General features: G+C 37.5%; 1 non-coding gene and 1 pseudogene across 1 annotated transcript; both read right to left on the reverse strand.

Annotated features, from left to right (window-relative positions):
- Window positions 774-853, reverse strand: TRNAL-UAG. The gene has a single exon. It is a non-coding gene; the product is annotated as a tRNA-Leu (tRNA).
- LOC109229391 lies at window positions 1,557-5,211 on the reverse strand (annotated as a pseudogene).

Here is a 19,387-nt window from a genome sequence, read left to right on the forward strand (position 1 = left end):
AGGGTGGTTATGATAGTTCTCCATTAATGGTGGTGGACCGGCGATGGTGGTGGTGAGAAGCTGTTTTCTTCTTATGGTTCCATTAGAAGAAGGGGACCTACAAATGGAAAATATGATTTTCTTAGAAATAAAAAAAAAATTTGGACATACCCACGCGCCTAAGAGGGTGTGAGAAATATTTTTTTTTGCTATGTCAGCTTATTGTGTTTAATGAATACACATTGAATGAGGTTGAAGTATAATAGGTACAAGGCTTAATTGAAGTAGATAGATTGAAATATTGGGCAAGTTTAAGGAACCGTTTAAAGAAAAAGAAGATTACAAATAGTAGAATGGACAAGAAAGGGTATAAATAATAGAAAAAAAGTTTGTATAAATTTTTGTGCGCAAAAAAAGAAAAAAAATATTATTGTAGGAGTAATAATTAGTGGACAATATTGGGATAATCGTTAGGAATAACTGATGCAAGGGTGTCAATCAATTGAATTAAGGAGAAGTTCTCTAGATAATAAGGGGTCGTTTGGCTATGGTGAATGTAATTGTCATTAAAAAAAACGAAATACTGAATCTTTTAATTATTGAAAATTTTATTATCTATAGCAAATGTTGATATCTGATTTATTATAAATAAATATTTTTTAAAAAATTTATCTCCTACAGCTACACGCTGTATATTATCTCTCCCTCTCTCCTCCTTTCTCTTCTTCCCCGGAAGGAATGTAAACATATTCCATGAATATATTCATATATTTTTTTTTTAGGAAAAACACAATTGACGGCTGTGGGATTTGAACCCACGCCCTTTCGGACCAGAGCCTAAATCTGGCGCCTTAGACCACTCGGCCAAACCGTCAGATTGTTAGGTACTTGCTGCTTCTCAATAACACTCTCGTTTAGTATTAAGAAATCACAAAGAAATATCAACCAAGTATTATATCCCTCGTCCGATATTGCACAAGGTTGATAAAGTCGAAATAATTTGGTGTGATTATGTGAATTATTCTCCAAGTGGTTTATGTCAATAAAATGTACTCTAGACTCAAAGTACGAAAAGATCTCTACAACTTCTGCCACAAGACAGAACCTCAACTTAAAGTAGCTAGATAGGCAAGTTTGAAGCATAACGAACCTACATTCCTAGTGCATTGTATTGATCCATAATCTGTCTCATTCTTCTATAATCTTCCATCATTTAATGGCTATATATAGTTATTACTTTGACGATAAAGAATATTTCAAATTAGTACTTTATTTACATCCTAAGTGGTTGACTATAATAAATAGCTATATTACTTTGACCATAAAGAATATTTCAAATTAGTACTTTATTTACATCCTAAGTGGTTGACTATAATAAATAGCTATATTACTTTGACGATAAAGAATATTTCAAATTAGTACTTTATTTACATCCTAAGTGGTTGCAAATATTGCATATCAAATTACATCCATATATTCACTTTAATATGTCATCAACAAACCAACCTTCTCTCAAAGCCATGCTTTTAGTTCGTATGTAAAAACACACGGAAGTAGCAAGACTTAAAATCAACCTATTTCCGAAAATCACACCATCTATTTTGGCAATACCATTGATCTCAAAAATGGAATCATTTACACAAGCATGGAGGTTTGAATATTCAGATATCTCAAGTGAACCACGTTATACAGTTCAGTAAGAACTCAAAATTCCACTATTCACCATATCATCAACTATTTTTAAAACAACAACAAACTGCAAACTTATTGAAGAGCTGGTGATTTCCCACCTTTTATCTTAAGGAAAACTCCCAGAAATTGCACTACCATCATAGCCACACAGTAGGTAAACAAACAGCCAAGCTCATGGTCAAAAACCACCCGAAAATTCAAGTCGGCAGGATACAATTTGGACACTGCCACAGATTTTTATTGCCGATAACAAATGTTCGTTGGCAATAACAGAAAAGCCAAACTTGTATTTCGTCAATCTTTTAATTGAAGCCAAAATTAAGACTGTCCTTCAACCTTGTTCTGCCACCATTCCATGAATTTAACCTGTGAAGCCATGGTATCGAGCCTATATAGCTGCAGCCAGTGGTTCGCGACTTCCTGTCCAAATGTCCATCCAAAGATAGCACCAGCTCCAAAAGACAATGCAGTACCTAACAAATGCAACGGCATTAAGCAACCAAATCAACTTCCTCAATGTTCAAGGCTCCTGCCAAATACTTGGTTCTGAGAAACAATTTAACATGCTATATCCCTTTCTCTTTGCAATTCTCAAAATAGATTGGGGGAAATTAACGGGACAGACATTTTCATACATGATTAATTGAGATACCACTGAATCTGGTTTTTGTATTCTGAACAAGAATGTAGTTGAACAAGGCAGTGGTCCAGAACCTAAATTAGCTTAGGGAGCCAGAGTATACAAGACAATGCAGGAGTGAAGCATTTTAAGGAGTTCCACTCTAACCAAAAGATCTATTGACTGCTGAAAAGGGAAAATGGGAGGTAATCCAATACTGAAGCACTTCATACTTAGTTCAGCTATATAACCATAAGCACCAAATAACTAATTAGACAAAGGATGAAACTTCTGCGCACATAGAATTCTATGAACGAGCAAGAGTGAATAATTCTTGTTCGTAACAGGAGATAATTTCATGTCTTAGTAGCAAGGAGGATTTTCTATTTCAAATTAAGAAAGAGAAGCGCGAAAATGAATATGTAAGATAATTTATAGAAATACACATCTGTAAGGAGGTGCAACTATTGATCATTAAGGTCACTTTGGAGTATAATATAAGACTGCTTGTAAGTATTAAAATGATGCCCTTTTTCTCTCCCCCTCCCTGTTCCATTTGTATCACATAATATAACTTTAACAAGCAAAGACGGCAGTCATTAAAATTGATCAAAATACAACATTAATCCTAAAGAATGAACTATTTAACAGTCAGTCAGTTTAAGATCTGCTGATATACTTTCAATTCTGTTCCTGTGGCACAAATATGTGTATATAAACAATAAGGGACGTCCAATCTTCCAGAGTCCAAATAATCCGACCATGGAAATAGATGAGACAAAATCAGTTAACAAAGTAAGTGGATGTTTCAACAGTGTATTCAGCTGTAGTGTTCTCAAGGTGTAAATTGGAAAAGTGCAGCAGTACCCCTTTTTTCTTGGGGAGGGGAGGAGAGGAGTGGAAGGAGAGGACCATCGTCAAAAACCTAACATACCATGCAGACTCCTTGAGTACTTCCAAGCAACGCCTGCAGTTGAAACAGCTCCAATTAGGCCTCCTACAGCACCAAATTTTGCTGCTTCCCTAGCAGTCTTCAGCTGGAAAAAAGTGTATTAAAATCTAATCAGCTCCACATCACAAAAAGGAAAAATTAGGGGAACATTATGGTTTTAGGGTAAAACTGAAAGGAAAATAAAGCACCTGTGGAACTTCTTAGCATTTGAAGTAAGTCCTTCAAGCAATCAATAATTTCAAGCAATCAATAAAACAATTATGCAAGTCCTTGTGTGCAGTCAAGCGAACAGACAAATAGATGCTCAGCATGCTCAAATAAAGTTAGCAACCAAAATAGTTAAATTTTCATTCAAGAATTTAGCAAAACAAGTAGATGGCAGAATGAAAACAATGCACCATTAACTATGAAAAGAAATCTTAGCATCGAAGGAACAAGGACGACGCACATAAGCTGATGTTTTGGATAAATGTTATTGTTTTCCTTCGGCTGGAGGCAGGGTATAAATAAAACTTGAGGGAATCCTCAGAAATATGGTGACAGCCATCACGAAACATCCTTTCTTCTATCTACTTAATTATTTGATAGAGCAAAAGCGACATCTTTCTTCGAAGTGGTAATTGGCCTTCTATTTTATTAATTATTTTGATAAAGCAAAAGAAAACAAAGTTTGCATAGTGAATTTTCGGAGATTGAGAATGCAGCAGAGCCAAGTTAATCTCCAAGGAAACTACTCGATTTTAGAATAGTCATGAAAACATTACTTAATCATAGGAAAAATACATTTCAAAGGTTCAAGAAATACGCATTAAGTACAAATTTTCAAATAGTGAACAAAAAACAATTCCCGAGAATGGAAAAGAAATACTTATGCTACTGAAGTAATTAAGATAAAGTCCAAGTAAACACCAAAGACCCAACCTAGCAAAATCCAATAACTAAGCACCCAAGGAAGCACCTATGCAAAAATAAAAAATAAAAAAAAAAAAGGAAGCACCTATGCAAGAGAGCAATCCAAACACGATTTTCACTTTTTCCAAATGACAGTACAGCCCTCAGTTTCTCCCCTAAAATTTTTGCTAAACAGACAAACAGTTCAAAGGATCAATGACTACTGAACTCCATCTTCTCCAAAACTTACCCCCTCTACCCAAAAAAAGATATTAATAACAATCGCAGACAAACATAAATAGAGAACTATGTATATTGCCATATACCCAAGAATTGTGCACAAAGTATAGATTCATATCCAAAATCTGTTGGGATAAGTCAGTCCAAAGATACTATTAAAATGTTGGGCTAAGTCAGCCTAAACATACTCTTAAATGGTGTGATGTTGTCCGGTTTGAGCCATGGGAGTTTCCCAAAAGGTTACCACTAAGAGTATCCCTACACCTTATATGTAACTTCATTTTCTTTTAAGCTAACAATGTAGGACTTTGTTCCTTTACTAATAAAAAAAAATGTGGAACATCAAACATCATCTACCAATCAAACAAACCAACCAAGTATAACCCAAATCAAAAATCAACACACACGCACACACACAAAGCTATAAAGGCATAAAGAAGCATATGGATCAAATAAATGAAAACCCAGACAGAGAAAAGGCCCAAATAGCTGTAGATGCACATGAAAATTTTAGAAAAAAACAAAGGAAAAATGGGAATATAAGTGTGTGTGTGTGGTGGTGATGGGTGGGGGGGGGGGGGGAGAGGAATACATACAGTGGGTCCATGAAGAGGGTCAGAAGCAATGAATTCGTCGACATCAGCTGGAGACCAAGAAGGGAGTGGCTTGTCGCGCTTGATGAAGGGCGAGTAGTTTTCCAAGAAGGAGAATCTCTCGCCCCAGAACTCCTTGTATCCTTCTCAGTGTCTCCTCACGAATGATGCGTCTGCTCCTTCAGCCATTGTTCTTTTTGGCGTAATTGATTGTTTGTTCTTCGATTTAAGAATATAGTGATCGTTTGTGTTGGTCGTTCCCACACCTGAGCCTAGTCATTGGCCTAGTCTGCTACAAGGGCTAAAATAGTAATTCCACCCTTATACTAAACCTATTTCTTTTTTGGTCTGTATCAAAAAAAGAATGATTCCTTTCTAAATTCAGAAATAATTTATCTTAAACTTACAATTCTACTTTTAATGAGAAACTTTATAACCACACAAATAATTTGGACCCATTTTTGACTTGTTTAGGACCACAAATTTTAAAAGCCTTCATTTTTTCTTAAACTCCACGCTCAATCAAATAAGTTCACATAAATTGGAACAGGGAGAATACTACATACTTAGTATAATGTTCGATAGGAGGAATTAAAAGATTATACTTTGGATATTTATTTATACAGCTAAAGGACATAAAAGTAATTTTGTATCAAATGAATTTTTTTGTAACTCTAATTTCGACTTGGATTACATATTCAAAAAGGTCAGCTCTCGGCCATTACACATGTTGCGCAGCGTAGACACGATTATTTGAAACCTCATTAACTAACAACTTGTTTGCATGATTGTTATGTATCGTTTCATAATATATCACATAATATAGTGTTGTATTGTATTGGAAGTATTGATGTGTACATTATTTGGATAGATTGTATTGTCTTCCGTCATTTTATCATGTTATGCACCAACAATATGAATAATAAACTTGCAATATTATAAAGAAAAAGTAAGTTACGAGGTAGAATTATTATATAAAAAGATAGAGCGAAGGATAAAATATGATTATTTAATAATATGTAAGGGCAAGAGGAGAAAAAAAAATGAGGGAACGACGCGATCACACCAAATCGATCGTTCCATAAAGTGACACTTTTCGTCGTTACGTAACGACAGATTTAACGATATGATATAATAAACTTTAAGTAACAAATAAAATAAATATTATATCTAAAGTAACAATATGATACAATATAACAGATAACAACCATCCAAACAAGCTATTAGAAGAGGGCAAACTTATATGGACCTCTTCCCTCCCTGGACACATATTATGCGGTGAATGACACTTATGAGCTGAAGAGACATTTAACATATCAATTGCTTTTGTGAGTCCGGAACCAAAGTGTGGCTCTTTTGGACTCAAGTGACACAAATAGGTTAAAAAAAACTGACTACAATTTTATATATAGGGCAGTTATTCACCGCGCTATACCTTAATTGCACGTTTGTCCGTTAAGGTATGGCGCGGTGAATAACCGTGCTATGTTTGAACTAAAAAAGGGCGGGCAATATAGCGCTTATATAGGACACGATCCAAAACCACGTGACCGGCACCCGACCCGAGCTAACCAAACCATGTGATGCACACAAATCATATGCATGAAAACCAATTTAACTACGGAAGAACCTTGAAAATCATATACATTTTCAAATTAAATGATAAAATATTTTCCAATTCAAAATCACACATGACGTCTTTCATGATAATAACAATGAGACTAAGTAATATAAATTTACTTTCATGTATGTCGTGTACAACCCCGTTAATACAACCTTTCACAACTATCTATGGAGCCTCTATGCCAAAGAATAGAATTAAACACTTGGGTTAATACCCGACTTATTAAGAAAATAACATGATAGCTACCACGAAATAGGAGTGGTGCCTCACCATAAACCTCAGGAAGAGAGTCATCCTAGTCCTGACCGCATGCCACGTATCATTCCTCATCCGGAAACATGTAAAGTAAGCGAGACCCTGGAAGGGGGCCCCTAATGGCTGAGTACACCACAGCGGTACTCATTAAGTGTCACAGACTCTCTCTAACTTAAGTTCTTGGGACAAACTTTATATAAATAATGCTCCAACATTTGATATAAAACGATAAGAAATTTTATAAATTCATGACCCTTGTCATTTTAAATTACAACCAAGTGAAATATAACCCACAATATAACCTTCTAAAACATCTACATTAATCCAAGATTTTGGATAAAATCATACAAAGTCATTCCGTTTGCTTTAATTCATTGAAATCACATTCGGCTCCTTAGGCCTAAACATAAGAAAATCATCCTTACCTTTCACTGGGAGTACTATACCATCACCGACATAAGAAGGTCAACTAGGTTATGTACCTAGCAGCAAGTATCATATACCCTACTTGCTCAGATCGTCTCATCGTAGTGCCTTATGAATCGACTCAGTCATGCTAATAATAGCACAAAATAGTACTCTCTCGAGGGAGAGCACTCTGCCATAGTCTATACCATAAAGTGGCCATCTACACCTACACCGACACATGTAGTTTCATGAAAACGAACACGATATATCTGAAGTCAATCTTGGTGAATACAAGTAACTCCCAAAAAATTTGATACTTCAAAACTAGATTCATAGCATAGTAGCCTCAAATGATCTATTTTTACCAAATCATAGCATTTATAGAAAATCTAAATCATTTGAACAAAATTTAAATAAATAACCTTTTACATGATAAAGCTTTTAACAATCTAACATCAATCGTTAAACGATACCACACGTGTTATTCTGCTCATCAATATCCAAAAGAAATACTTTTCATGAAAACTTATCTTTAGCACTCAAATATGTATACTCTTGTCAATACGTAAGTTATTATAAAAACTTATAACATTTACCTTGAGTGTCATTTTTCCAACAAGATTTAAAATAAAATTTTATAAAACAATATAACTCTACATATGTAACATAATATTTGTAATACATGGAGACATTCGTACTTGATTGTCTCACTAGCACGAAAGCACATTTGCAAACAACTTAAGTATTAACTCGAAACATGTTTTTATAGAAAGTCCCTCAAGAAGAGTAGGTTTTAATCAACTTACCTCGCTTTCGCTTTATTAACATTCACAAGCTTTCAATCTTCCTCCATCATTCCAATGTTGATTAAAATGCTCAACATCACCAACAAGTCGATATCTACAGTTAGATATCCTAATTACATCAAAATATGACCTAAGATATTGATCAAAATCCATATATGGCTCATAAGTAGTCTACAAGCCTCAAACAACTCAAATCGCCAAATAGTTTTACATGCTAGACCATTTAACTTCATTCTTATGTTTTATTACCCATTGCCACCAAGTTATTATTCATCATCTTCCATAATCCACACTTGCAAAATATACAATTCGGGTGATTACTTCGTTGATCACTTCCATCTTTTGCTAACAAATAATTCCATAGATTCATTGTATTCATAAATTTCATCGCCAAGATTACCATTCATCTTCTCTCTTGTTTTCTCAAAAATACTATTTATGCCATGAACTAGAGTTTTATAATTCAATCTTTCAACCAATAAAACTTGTAACAAATATTTCATATACTTCTAACTACTCATAATAAACGAGTTTGAAGCATTGGAATTACCTGTAATAGATCAATCTTGAAAAATCACAACTTTGATGATTTTTGTGTTCTTGAGGATTTGATGATGAAATCTAGTATTTGGATGTAAGAATGATGTTAGTACTCGTGTATATTGAGTAAGAATCAACCCAAAACATCATTAACAACTTACCTTAGTTGATTGGACTTGATTTGAGTTCAAAATCGTCTCTTCACCTCAAGAACCCTAACCCCCAATATATAAAATACTCTCTTCCCCTGATTTTGTATTTATAGGCCCAGATTTCTGGGTTTCGGATGCGGGCCCGGATGCTTCGCATCCCCACTTCACTCCTCTTCGAAGATCGGATGTGGACTCGGACTCTATGGCAGTACTTTACTACAAGCTTTTGGTAATTTGATCATAACTTCTTGTAGGAATGTCCAAATGACGAACGGTTTGAAGCGTTAGAAATTAGACTCGAAGGCCTTTCATTTGACAGGTTTTAATCCACATAACTTCTTATATATATATATATATATATATATATATATATATATATATATATATATGCTCATCCAAAGTTATGTCATGTGCGCACTCATTTGGAACTTTAGTCTATCATGTAGGTTCCAACTTGACTTGGACTTAGGGTATCCTTAGACCCCACATCACTTATAGTATGCCTCGTACACTTATTATCATATTCAATTGATATCTATCATATTAATAGTCCTCGTCTGTACGCAAAATAATATAATTAGCACACATCAACTTTCTTAATAGCGCTTAAGTATTCAACTTACTTATGGCCCTCAAAATTTGGCTACATTTACAAATTCTTAAAAATTCCGGCAGAGTTTCCACTATAACTAGAACTATCCAAAAACTTTAACCTGTCCAGAACAAGCCCCCACATGGGCACCAATAACAATATCGCTCAACAACCAACAATAAACAATATAATGTACCATCTTGACCCCACTCGACCGTACATGTGCATCAAATATAAGTCTTTATAACTTTTAACTTGTAACATATATGAATACCATTCAATATCAATAATTTCTACTATACATAGCTCCGATATCACTATTATACATGTCTACAATTTCTTTAGTCATGTATACGTCAAGTTGTACCTGAAAAGTATCTTCAAATAAATCAAAAATCTCTCTGTGATTGGACTTTCTTAATAAACAATAAATTATTTTCATGCCCCCTTAATTTCTTAGCTTGCTCAAGGCAATATCTCATAGTTTATGAGATCAAAGTTATATTTCCCACTTGGTATCTGAAAAACTTATATTGTAACGACCGGACAGGTCGTTTTGAGCTCTAGAGCGTCATTTCGGGAGGTTCAGAGTTGATTTGGGAAGAAAATTCTAAATTCGGAAGCTTTAAGTTGGAGAATTGACTAAGGTGTGATTTTGAAAAAATGGCCTCAAAATTGGGAATTGATGGTTCCAATAGGTTCGTATGATGATTTTGGACTTGGGCGTATGTCCGGATCGGTATTTGGATGACACAAGAGCGTTTTGGCACTTATTGTGGAAAGTTGGCATTTTGAAAGAATTTCATAAATTTGGATTGAAGTGTATTTTAATGTTATTGATGTTCATTTGAGATTCTGAGCCGGGAAATAGCTCTTTATGGTGATTCTGGTCTTAGAAGCGCGTCCAAATATGGATTTGGAGGTCCGTAGGTTATTTCGGGGTCATTTGGTGGAAGTTGGAAATTTGAAGGTTTTGGGAAGTTTGACCGGGAGTGGGCTTTTGATACCGGGTTCCGTTTCTGATTTCAGAAATTGGAATAGGTCTATTATGTCATTTATGACTTGTATGCAAAATTTGAGGTCAATCGGACTTGATTCGATAGGTTTTGGCATCGAATGTAGAAGTTGGACTTTCTTAGTTTCATTAGGCTCGAATTAGGGTGCAATTCGTGTTTTTAGCGTTGTTTGATATGATTTGAGGCCTCGACTAAGTTCGTATGATATTTTAGGAAGTGTTGGTATATTTGGTTGGGGTCCCGAGGGCGTCGGGTGTGTTTCGGGTATATTTCGGGTGTTATCAGATCATTTTGGGCTACTTTGGGTGCTGGTTTTATGATGTCTGGTGTTGTTCTTCATGTTCGCAAGGGTCCACTCGCATTCGCGAAGAAGGATTTTGCCGCTGGGACTTTGTTCTTCGCGTTCGCGAAGAAGGAATTCCCGTTGTCCACCGTCCGACTTTGGAAGCTTATATCTCGCATTCTATAAGGAACTTGGAGATGATCCAAAGATGAAAGTTGTAGCCCTTTGTGTCTATTTTTCAGAAAATCAAACCATTTAAAATTTGGATTTTTGTTCAAAAAGTTATGGTTGGTAGAATACAGGCTGTCCAGAAGATGTTTGAAAATTGCAAAGAAGAAATTTGTGTTGCACGGGGGTGACTTTGGCAGCTTATATCTGGAAATCTATAAGAAATTGGGAGATGACCAAAACATGAAAGTTGTATATCTTGGTGTCTAGTTTTTAGAAGGTTAAACCGTTTGTGATTTGGAACTTTGTAGAAAATGATATGACCATTATACTAGAGGCTGTCTCAGAAGAGTTTGGAAATGGCTTTTGAGAATTTTGTTCATCGCGAACGCGATGGGAGGCTCGCAAACGCGAAGAAGAAAGTCTGGGCAGTGTTATAAGTCCTCTATTTCGGACCTTTGAGCCATTATTTCGTATTTTAAGTTGGGAACCTCCAGATTTAGCGATTTTGGAGAGGAATTTCACCATAAAACTTGGGATATGCATTCTTAACTCACTGTGATTATATTTCATGGATTAATCTTCATTTTCGGCGTTAGATTATTGACTTTTTCAAGAAGAAATCGGAAGATATTTCTATAATTTCACAAAACAAATTTTTGAGTTTTGAATACCGACTTGGAGTCGGATTTGAATGAAATTATTATAGCAGAACTCGTAATTGAATGGGTTGTTGGATTTTTTGAGTTTCGTCGGGTTCTGAGATGTGGGCCCCACTGCCAACTTTTCGAGCGGAGTTGGAAATTATTATAAATTGAATTATAATGAGTATTAGAGTATATATTTATGGATTTACACATTAATTGACTAGTTTTGGAGCGATGAGCATCAGTTTGAGTTGTTGGAAAAGCTTTGGAGCCGGTTATGGAACTTCGGATCAAGGTAAGTCTCCTTTCTAACCTTGTAAGAAATTGACCCCATAGATGAATTGATTTAATATGTGCTTCTATTTGTGGAGGGGGTGGGACTACGTATGCACGAGGTGATGAGAGTCCGTACGTAGCTACTAATTTTGCTTATGTTCGCGTAGTCTAGGTTCCAAAGATAGATAAGAACTGAAAACTAATAGATAAACAAGGATTAAATGCGCCCCTCCACCCTATTTGTACAAATAGAATAGCCCATTTATACAGAATGGTAAAGGGGATTCTATGATCATCGACCACAGAAATAGAAATGAAGCGTTAATCCTTACCAACTTGATCTTGTTGCTCCTGGCAACGAACATGCATGAACTATTTCACGAAGTATGTGTCTGGATAGTCCAAAGTCTCGATGAAGGCTTTCCAGAAATTGAGATTTGGCCGTAGAAGGATCGAATTGTATTCGAAGAACAGGGGGATACAAAAATGTAATAAGAGAGGCGCCGTCACTTCTTCTTCGAGGTTAGACTAGATGCTTACAGGGTACGCGTGATTTACGTACTCATACTACACTTGCTGCACATTTTGTGCAGGTACATATATGTCTAGTGGTCTTTTGGGCGCAGAGGTACGGCTATTGCGGGGACTTATGGTAAGCTGCATTCCATGTGCGAATCCGTAACATACAGAGTCCCCATTAGAGTTATTGACATTCTCCTGTTTAATTGTATTCTAGACAGGTGTCGTATATTATCATATTTCCTAGTTGATGGCCATGCACTTGTGACACCAGGTCTTGGGGGTTCCTACTGGATGTTTAGTATTGTAGTTCACGTAATTATCATTGTTTCACCCTGTAAATTCTATTTCATATTATTTAATTAATGGAAATTATGATTTTAAAAGTATAAAAATAAGTAGATAAATTGATAAATCAAACGTTGGCTTGCCCGATGGCGTCGCTTGGCGCCATCACAACCTATAGTGGATTTTGGGTCGTGACAGCTTTGTATCAGAGCGTTAGGTTCACTTAGGTCTCACAAGTCATGAGCAAGTCTAGTAGAGTCTTGCGGATCGGTATGGAGACATCTGTACTTATCTTCGAGAGGCTACAGAGCTGTTAGAAGCACTTCCTTTCTTGATTCCTCATCGTGCAATTTGATTCCTTTGAGGCTTATGCTTTTACTTCCTTTCTTCCCTTCTTGCAGAAGGATGTTCTGTCATTTCAGCTCAGTAGCTGTATCTCTGATGGTTTTGAGGCTACGCACAGGTTGTTATGATGTTCATGGGTTGTTATTTCACAGTATTGATGTAATGGTAGGGTGCTCATTTATGTGCCGACGTAGTGAAAGACTTCAAAGGAGGTCCTTCTCAGTGTATGATTCAGAGGTTCAACATTTAATCCCAGCGGAGGAAAGGCAAACAAACTATAGATATCCAGGTCTGGTTGACGAAGTGATGAGACTTGGTATTTTCTGGCGTGGTGGAATTCTCAATTGTGATTTAGTGTCGTTGTCTTTGTTAAATTCATTAAAGTTCGCCAGTTTTATGGTCTTCTTCGATTCGCCTTTGGGACAGGTCATTGTGAAATGGTGCCTGAAAAGCAGTTGTCACACTCCTTGAAGAAAGTTTAGAGCAATTTAGGAATCATGATGGACAGTGACTAGGTCCATGGATTTTATTTGGATGCAACATGACTTCGAGTTTGGAATGCATTGTTGGACTTTTAGTTGATGTCGATGGGAAAGAAGGAATCTTGGTAGGTCCTAGGGTTATGTAAATGTAGCTTCAAGCTAAGTGGGGGAGCTTTACCGTCTACGATTGGATCGCGTGGTTGTCTGTTTGTGCAGTTTTGGGTTGTCGATGTATTGGTAGGTTATTATGACTAAGGCCAGAAAACATCAGCGGCAATTCGAGCAAAGAATTTGAGGAATGTGTGCTATATTTGGGCTTGATCGATTCATGTGCAGGTTTTGGGAAGAATCAGAGTTTATGCTTCTTGTGGGTGTAATGTACAAGGAAAAGAATTCAGCCGAATGCTTCTTTGATAGGGTGTTCACGTGCTAGTAAAGCACTAGAGTTTGGCTTATATTCGGGACCAAGTTAAAGTGGGTGACTCTCAACAGTGGTCCTAGTGGGTTCAAAAATTTAAGTGCAATGCCTAAGGACTTGGGATGTTCTATGTTATCATTGGGTATGCAATGTAGTATTGGAAGAAAGGAAGAAATAGCTTCGAATTCGCGGAAGGTCTTGCGGAATGGGTGTACCAGTTAGAGATGCTATTATGCGCGTAAAGAGAATATGAGATGATTCATGAGTAATGAGACGATGTGGTCTCATGAGGTGGGTCACTCAGGACGAGTGCAAATTTGGTTCGTTACGTTTGAATGGAGCTATTATTATTTCTAAGGCAATTTGAGAATAAATTTGACGAAGCTGGGTCGGTTAGTAATGGTTGAATCAGCATGATTGTTTCAGTGATCAGTTTCTTTAGCGTGAAATGATACATGTAGTTTGTGGTTGTACACTTGGGCTTGAGCGCTACCACTACTTTCTTGATTTGGGAGGTATTTGATTCGAATGGCTTTGTTTTGTAAATGGATCCCGAAAGAGTTATGGAGACTTAGATCACGACTTGAGTTTTGTATTTTCTGCGGTTTGAGAATTCAGTTGCGTGTTGCATTGGTTCTTCTGAAACGAGCTAAGCGAAAGGTTTCTAGCCAATGAAGTGGTTATTCCACTAGTAGCTTGAGGGTTATGGTGAATACGCGTATTATCACGTAGCGGCATAATAGGTGCAGTGAGTGGCATGGAAAATGGAAGTTGAAGGCCAAGACTGCGGTTCAGTGTTGATAGAATGTCACGAGCTCAGATGAGCAGGGGTGAATTCAGATGTTCAGAGTAAGCTGCATTTTCTTTAATGTCACCTGAGAATGGTGTTCTGTGGAAGAGGCTTTGTGTATTGACTTGTGGATTTTTGATTCGCTTTACAGAATTAGAACGGTTGGTGGTATGGATGTGCAGACTTTGCTACCTGAGCGGAAGGTCATGGGAGCGTGCGCCACGGGGAGATTGTATGAGTATGACATGTTAGTCACTTGATTGTTAAAGATTGAAACCAAGTATGGAGTTTATGGTAATATCGCAAATGCAAGTGTTTATGCCTGAGAGGCATTCTATTCCTTGGGCTGTGGATCGTGTGAGTTTGTTTCGAATTTGATGGCCGTTTATATGTTCATGGAAAAGGGTTATTGTGGATCCTTGAAAGATTATTAGCCAGTACGGTACGATCAGAATTGGCTTGAGGTCCGATGATGGGTCTAAATGTGGTTGTGTGCTCTACACCAGGACGGGTGTGTTCATTCAGCACAATATTTCTTATGGAGGATTATTCGGGCATTGAGGGTAAACTCAGATGTTCAGAGTAAGCTGGCATTTTCTTTAATGTCACCTGAGAATGGTGTTCTGTGGAAGAGGCTTTGTGTATTGACTTGTGGATTTTTGATTCGCTTTACATAATTAGAATGGTTGGTGGTATGGATGTGCGGACTTTGCTACCTGAGTGGAAGGTCATGGGAGCGTGCTCCACGGGGAGATTGTATGAGTATGACATGTTAGTCACTTGATTGTTAAAGATTGAAACCAAGTATGGAGTTTATGGTAATATCACAAATGCGAGTGTTTATGCCTGAGAGACATTCTATTCCTTGGGCTGTGGAGCGTGTGAGTTTGTTTCGGATTTGATGGCCGTTTATATGTGTCATGGAAAAGGGTTATTGTGGATCCTTGAAAGATTATTAGCCAGTACGGTACGATCAGAATCGGCTTGAGGTCCGTTGATGGGTCTAAATATGGTTGTGTGCTCTACACCAGGCCGGGTATGTTCATTCAGCATAGTATTTCTTATGGAGGATTATTCGGGCATTGAAGGTGAATTCAGATGTTCAGAGTAAGCTGGCATTTTCTTTAATGTCACCTGAGAATGGTGTTCTATGGAAGAGGCTTTGTGTATTGACTTGTGGATTTTTGATTCGCTTTACAGAATTAGAACGGTTGGTGGTATGGATGTGCAGACTTTGCTACCTGAGCGGAAGGTCATGGGAGCATGCTCCACGGGGAGATTATATGAGTATGACATGTTAGTCACTTGATTGTTAAAGATTGAAACCAAGTATGGAGTTTATGGTAATATCGCAAATGCGAGTGTTTATGCCTGAGAGGCATTCTATTCCTTGGGCTGTGGAGAGTGTGAGTTTGTTTTGGATTTGATGGACGTTTATATGTGTCATGGAAATGGGTTATTGTGGATCCTTGAAAGATTATTAGCCAGTACGGTACAATCAGAATCGGCTTGAGGTCCGTTGATGGGTCTAAATGTGGTTGTGTGCTCTACACCAGGCCGGGTGTGTTCATTCAGCATAGTATTTCTTATGGAGGATTATTCGGGCATTGAATGTTATTTTCGCCGTCACCTATTTCATGTAATACTCTATTGTGCCATGTGGGTTGTGAGACGGCTTGATTATTCGCACATGTGTTGAGGTCCCGTGTAGCGGTGGTGTTATATGAGAAGGATAGCTCTCGAGATGCATATTATATATTGCACCTTAGTTGTTCTTGAGTTTCGTAGCGTATGGCACTACCCGTCTCCCCAGGATTTGTATTATGCACTTGGCGTGCTTGTGGTTGCTATTCATTATTTCACAAGTATAAGCGTTATAGCTTGATGTGTGTTTTCTCCTTAACTGTTATATGTGGATCGTTTGGCACGCCGCCACGGGTATATTATGCGGATTGGGCGGTACACCTCCACGGGTATGCTGTTTGGATCGGGTTGCACGCCACAACAACAAGATGTTGAGTACGGTTCCCTATATCTACCCTTGGGCATTTGTTTCTCATTCTCTGAGGTAGGTTCATAACACTTTTCCGGTTGTTTTATTAGTTACATGGGCTGAATAGTTCTTTTCCAGAGGTCGCTTTTCCTTATGTATCTCATTCGAGTTTGTAGCTTGTTGGCGCATTGTTGGCGTCATATGAGATTTTGGTCAGTGTTTGAGAAAGCTTACTACCTGAGAGTGAGACTAGGATTATTGGACCTAGGATCAGTGCGATCGAAAATTATGTAGGGTATGTTAAAGAACAAATATCGTGATTCAGTTTAGAATAAGGTAATGGTTCCTTTCAGGAGGAGAAATTCCTGTTGATTTGGCAGGTGGTTATGAGTTTCTACATTTCTCCTCCGTCGTGGCAGTATTGAAGAATTGAAAATCGGGCTTATATGTGTTATGAGGTATGCTTTGGGTGCCGGGTCAGTGAAATTTCAGTTGTTGTGCTTGGAGGAGGTTGCCTTGGGAAAATGAGTCATGCGGTGCATTGTATGATGTCAGCATAGTTTCATGATTATGTATTGATTCAGCGTGTGGAGAATTGTATGGTGTTCGTACGTTGGAGTTAGCTCCTGTAAAAAAATTCAGAGTCGGAGTTTGATTCTAAGGCTTATTGGCTAGGAAAAAGGAAGGACCTTCAGTCCGGCTCAAGCTAATGTGCCCAACTAGGTTGTGGTGGCACGGGTAGGTGCACAGGGTGTTGAACAATAATTTTGGATAACTCTAGAGCACTTCCTAGCATGTTCGAGGACAAACGTATGTCTAAGTGGGGGAGAATGTAACGACCCGACCGGTCGTTTGGAGCTCTGGCGCATCATTTGGCGATTTGAGGCCTTGAGTAGATTCACTTCAGGTATTATGACTTGTATGTGCGGTTAGAATCGAATTTCGAGAGGTTCGAAGTTGATTTGGGAAGAAAATTCTAAATTCGGAAGCTTTAAGTTGGAGGAATTGACTAAGGTATGACTTTTGAGAAAATGACCTCAAAACCGGAATTGATGGTTCCAATAGGTTCCTATCCGGATCAGGGTTTGGATGACCCGGGAGCGTTTTGGCGCTTATTGTGGAAAGTTGGCATTTTGAAAGAATTTCATAAATTTGGGTTGGAGTGTATTTTAATGTTATCGATGTTCGTTTGGGATTCCAAGCCAGAAAATAGTTTTGTATGGTGATTCTGGTATTAGGAGCGCGTCCAAATATGGATTTGGAGGTTCGTAGGTCATTTCGGGGTCATTTGGTGGAAGTTGGAAATTTGAAGGTTTTGCGAAGTTTGACCGGAAGTGGACTTTTTGATATCGGGTTCCTATTTCAATTCCGAAAATTGGAATAGGTTCGTTATATGATTTATGACTTATGTGCAAAATTTAAGGTCAATCGGACTTGATTTGATAAGTTTCAGCATCGAATGTAGAAGTTGGAATTTCTTAGTTTCATTAGGCTTGAATTGGGGTGCAATTCGTGTTTTTAGCGTTGTTTGATTTGATTTGAGTCCTCGACTAAGTTCGTATGATGTTTTAGGACTTGTTGGTATTTGGTTGGGATCCCGGGGCCTCGGGTGTGTTTCGGGTGTTATCAGATCATTTTGGGCTACTTTGGATGCTGGTTTTCTGATGTCTGGTGTTGTTCTTCGCATTCGCGAGGATCCTCTCGCGTCCCCGAAGAAGGATTTTGCTGCTGGGACTTTATTCTTCGCATTCACGAAGAGATTCTCGCATTCGCGAAGAAGGAATTCCTGCTGTCTGTCGTCCGACTTTGGAAGCTTATATCTCGCAATCTATATGGAATTTGGAGATGATCCAAAAATTAAAGTTGTAGCCCTTTGTGTTTAGTTTTCAGAAAATCAAACCATTTGGTATTTGGAGTTATGCACAAAAATTTATGGTGGTATACTACAGGCTGTCCGGGAATATGTTCGGAAATCGCGAAGAAGTAAATTTGTATTGCACAGGGGTCACTTTGACAGCTTATATCTCGAAATCTACAAGGAATTGGGAGATGACCAAAATATAAAAGTTGTAGATCTTGGTGTGTAGTTTTCAGAAAGTTAAATCATTTGTCATTTAGAAGTTTGTACAAAATGCTATGACCATTATACTAGAGGTTGTCTGAAAAGAGTTTGGAAATGTCTTTTGAGAATTTTGTTCATCGCGAATGCGAAGAAGGAAGTCGGGGCAGTGTTATAAGTCCTCTAGTTTGGAAATTTGAGCCATTATTTCGTATTTTTAGTTGGGAACCTCGGGATTTAGCGATTTAAGAGAGGAGTTTCACCACAAAGGGTATGCATTCTTGACTCACTTGTGATTATATTTCATGGATTAATCTTCAGTTTCGGTGTTAGATTATTGATTTTGAAGAAGAAATCAGAAGAATTTTTTATAATTACACAATTTTTTTTTTGAGTTTTGAATACCAGTTTGGAGTCGGATTTGGATAAAATTGGTATGGTTGAACTCATAATTGAATGAGTTATCGGATTTTGTGAGTTTCGTCGGGTTCCGAGACGTGGGCGCCACTGCTAACTTTTCGAGCGGAGTTGAAAATTATTATAAATTGAATTACAATGAGTATTAACGTATATATTTATGGATTTGCACATTGATTGACTAGTTTTTGAGCGATGGGCATCGGCTTGAGTTGTTGGAATAGCTTTGGAACCGGTTATGGAACTTCGGAGCGAGGTATGTTTCCTTTCTAACCTTGTAAGAGGGAATTAACCCCATAGGTGAATTGATTTAATATGTGCTTCTATTTGTGCGGGGGGGGGG

This window comes from Nicotiana attenuata, chromosome 7 (assembly GCF_001879085.1).
Source record: "Nicotiana attenuata strain UT chromosome 7, NIATTr2, whole genome shotgun sequence".
In the NCBI taxonomy this organism is placed as follows: Eukaryota; Viridiplantae; Streptophyta; class Magnoliopsida; order Solanales; family Solanaceae; genus Nicotiana; species Nicotiana attenuata.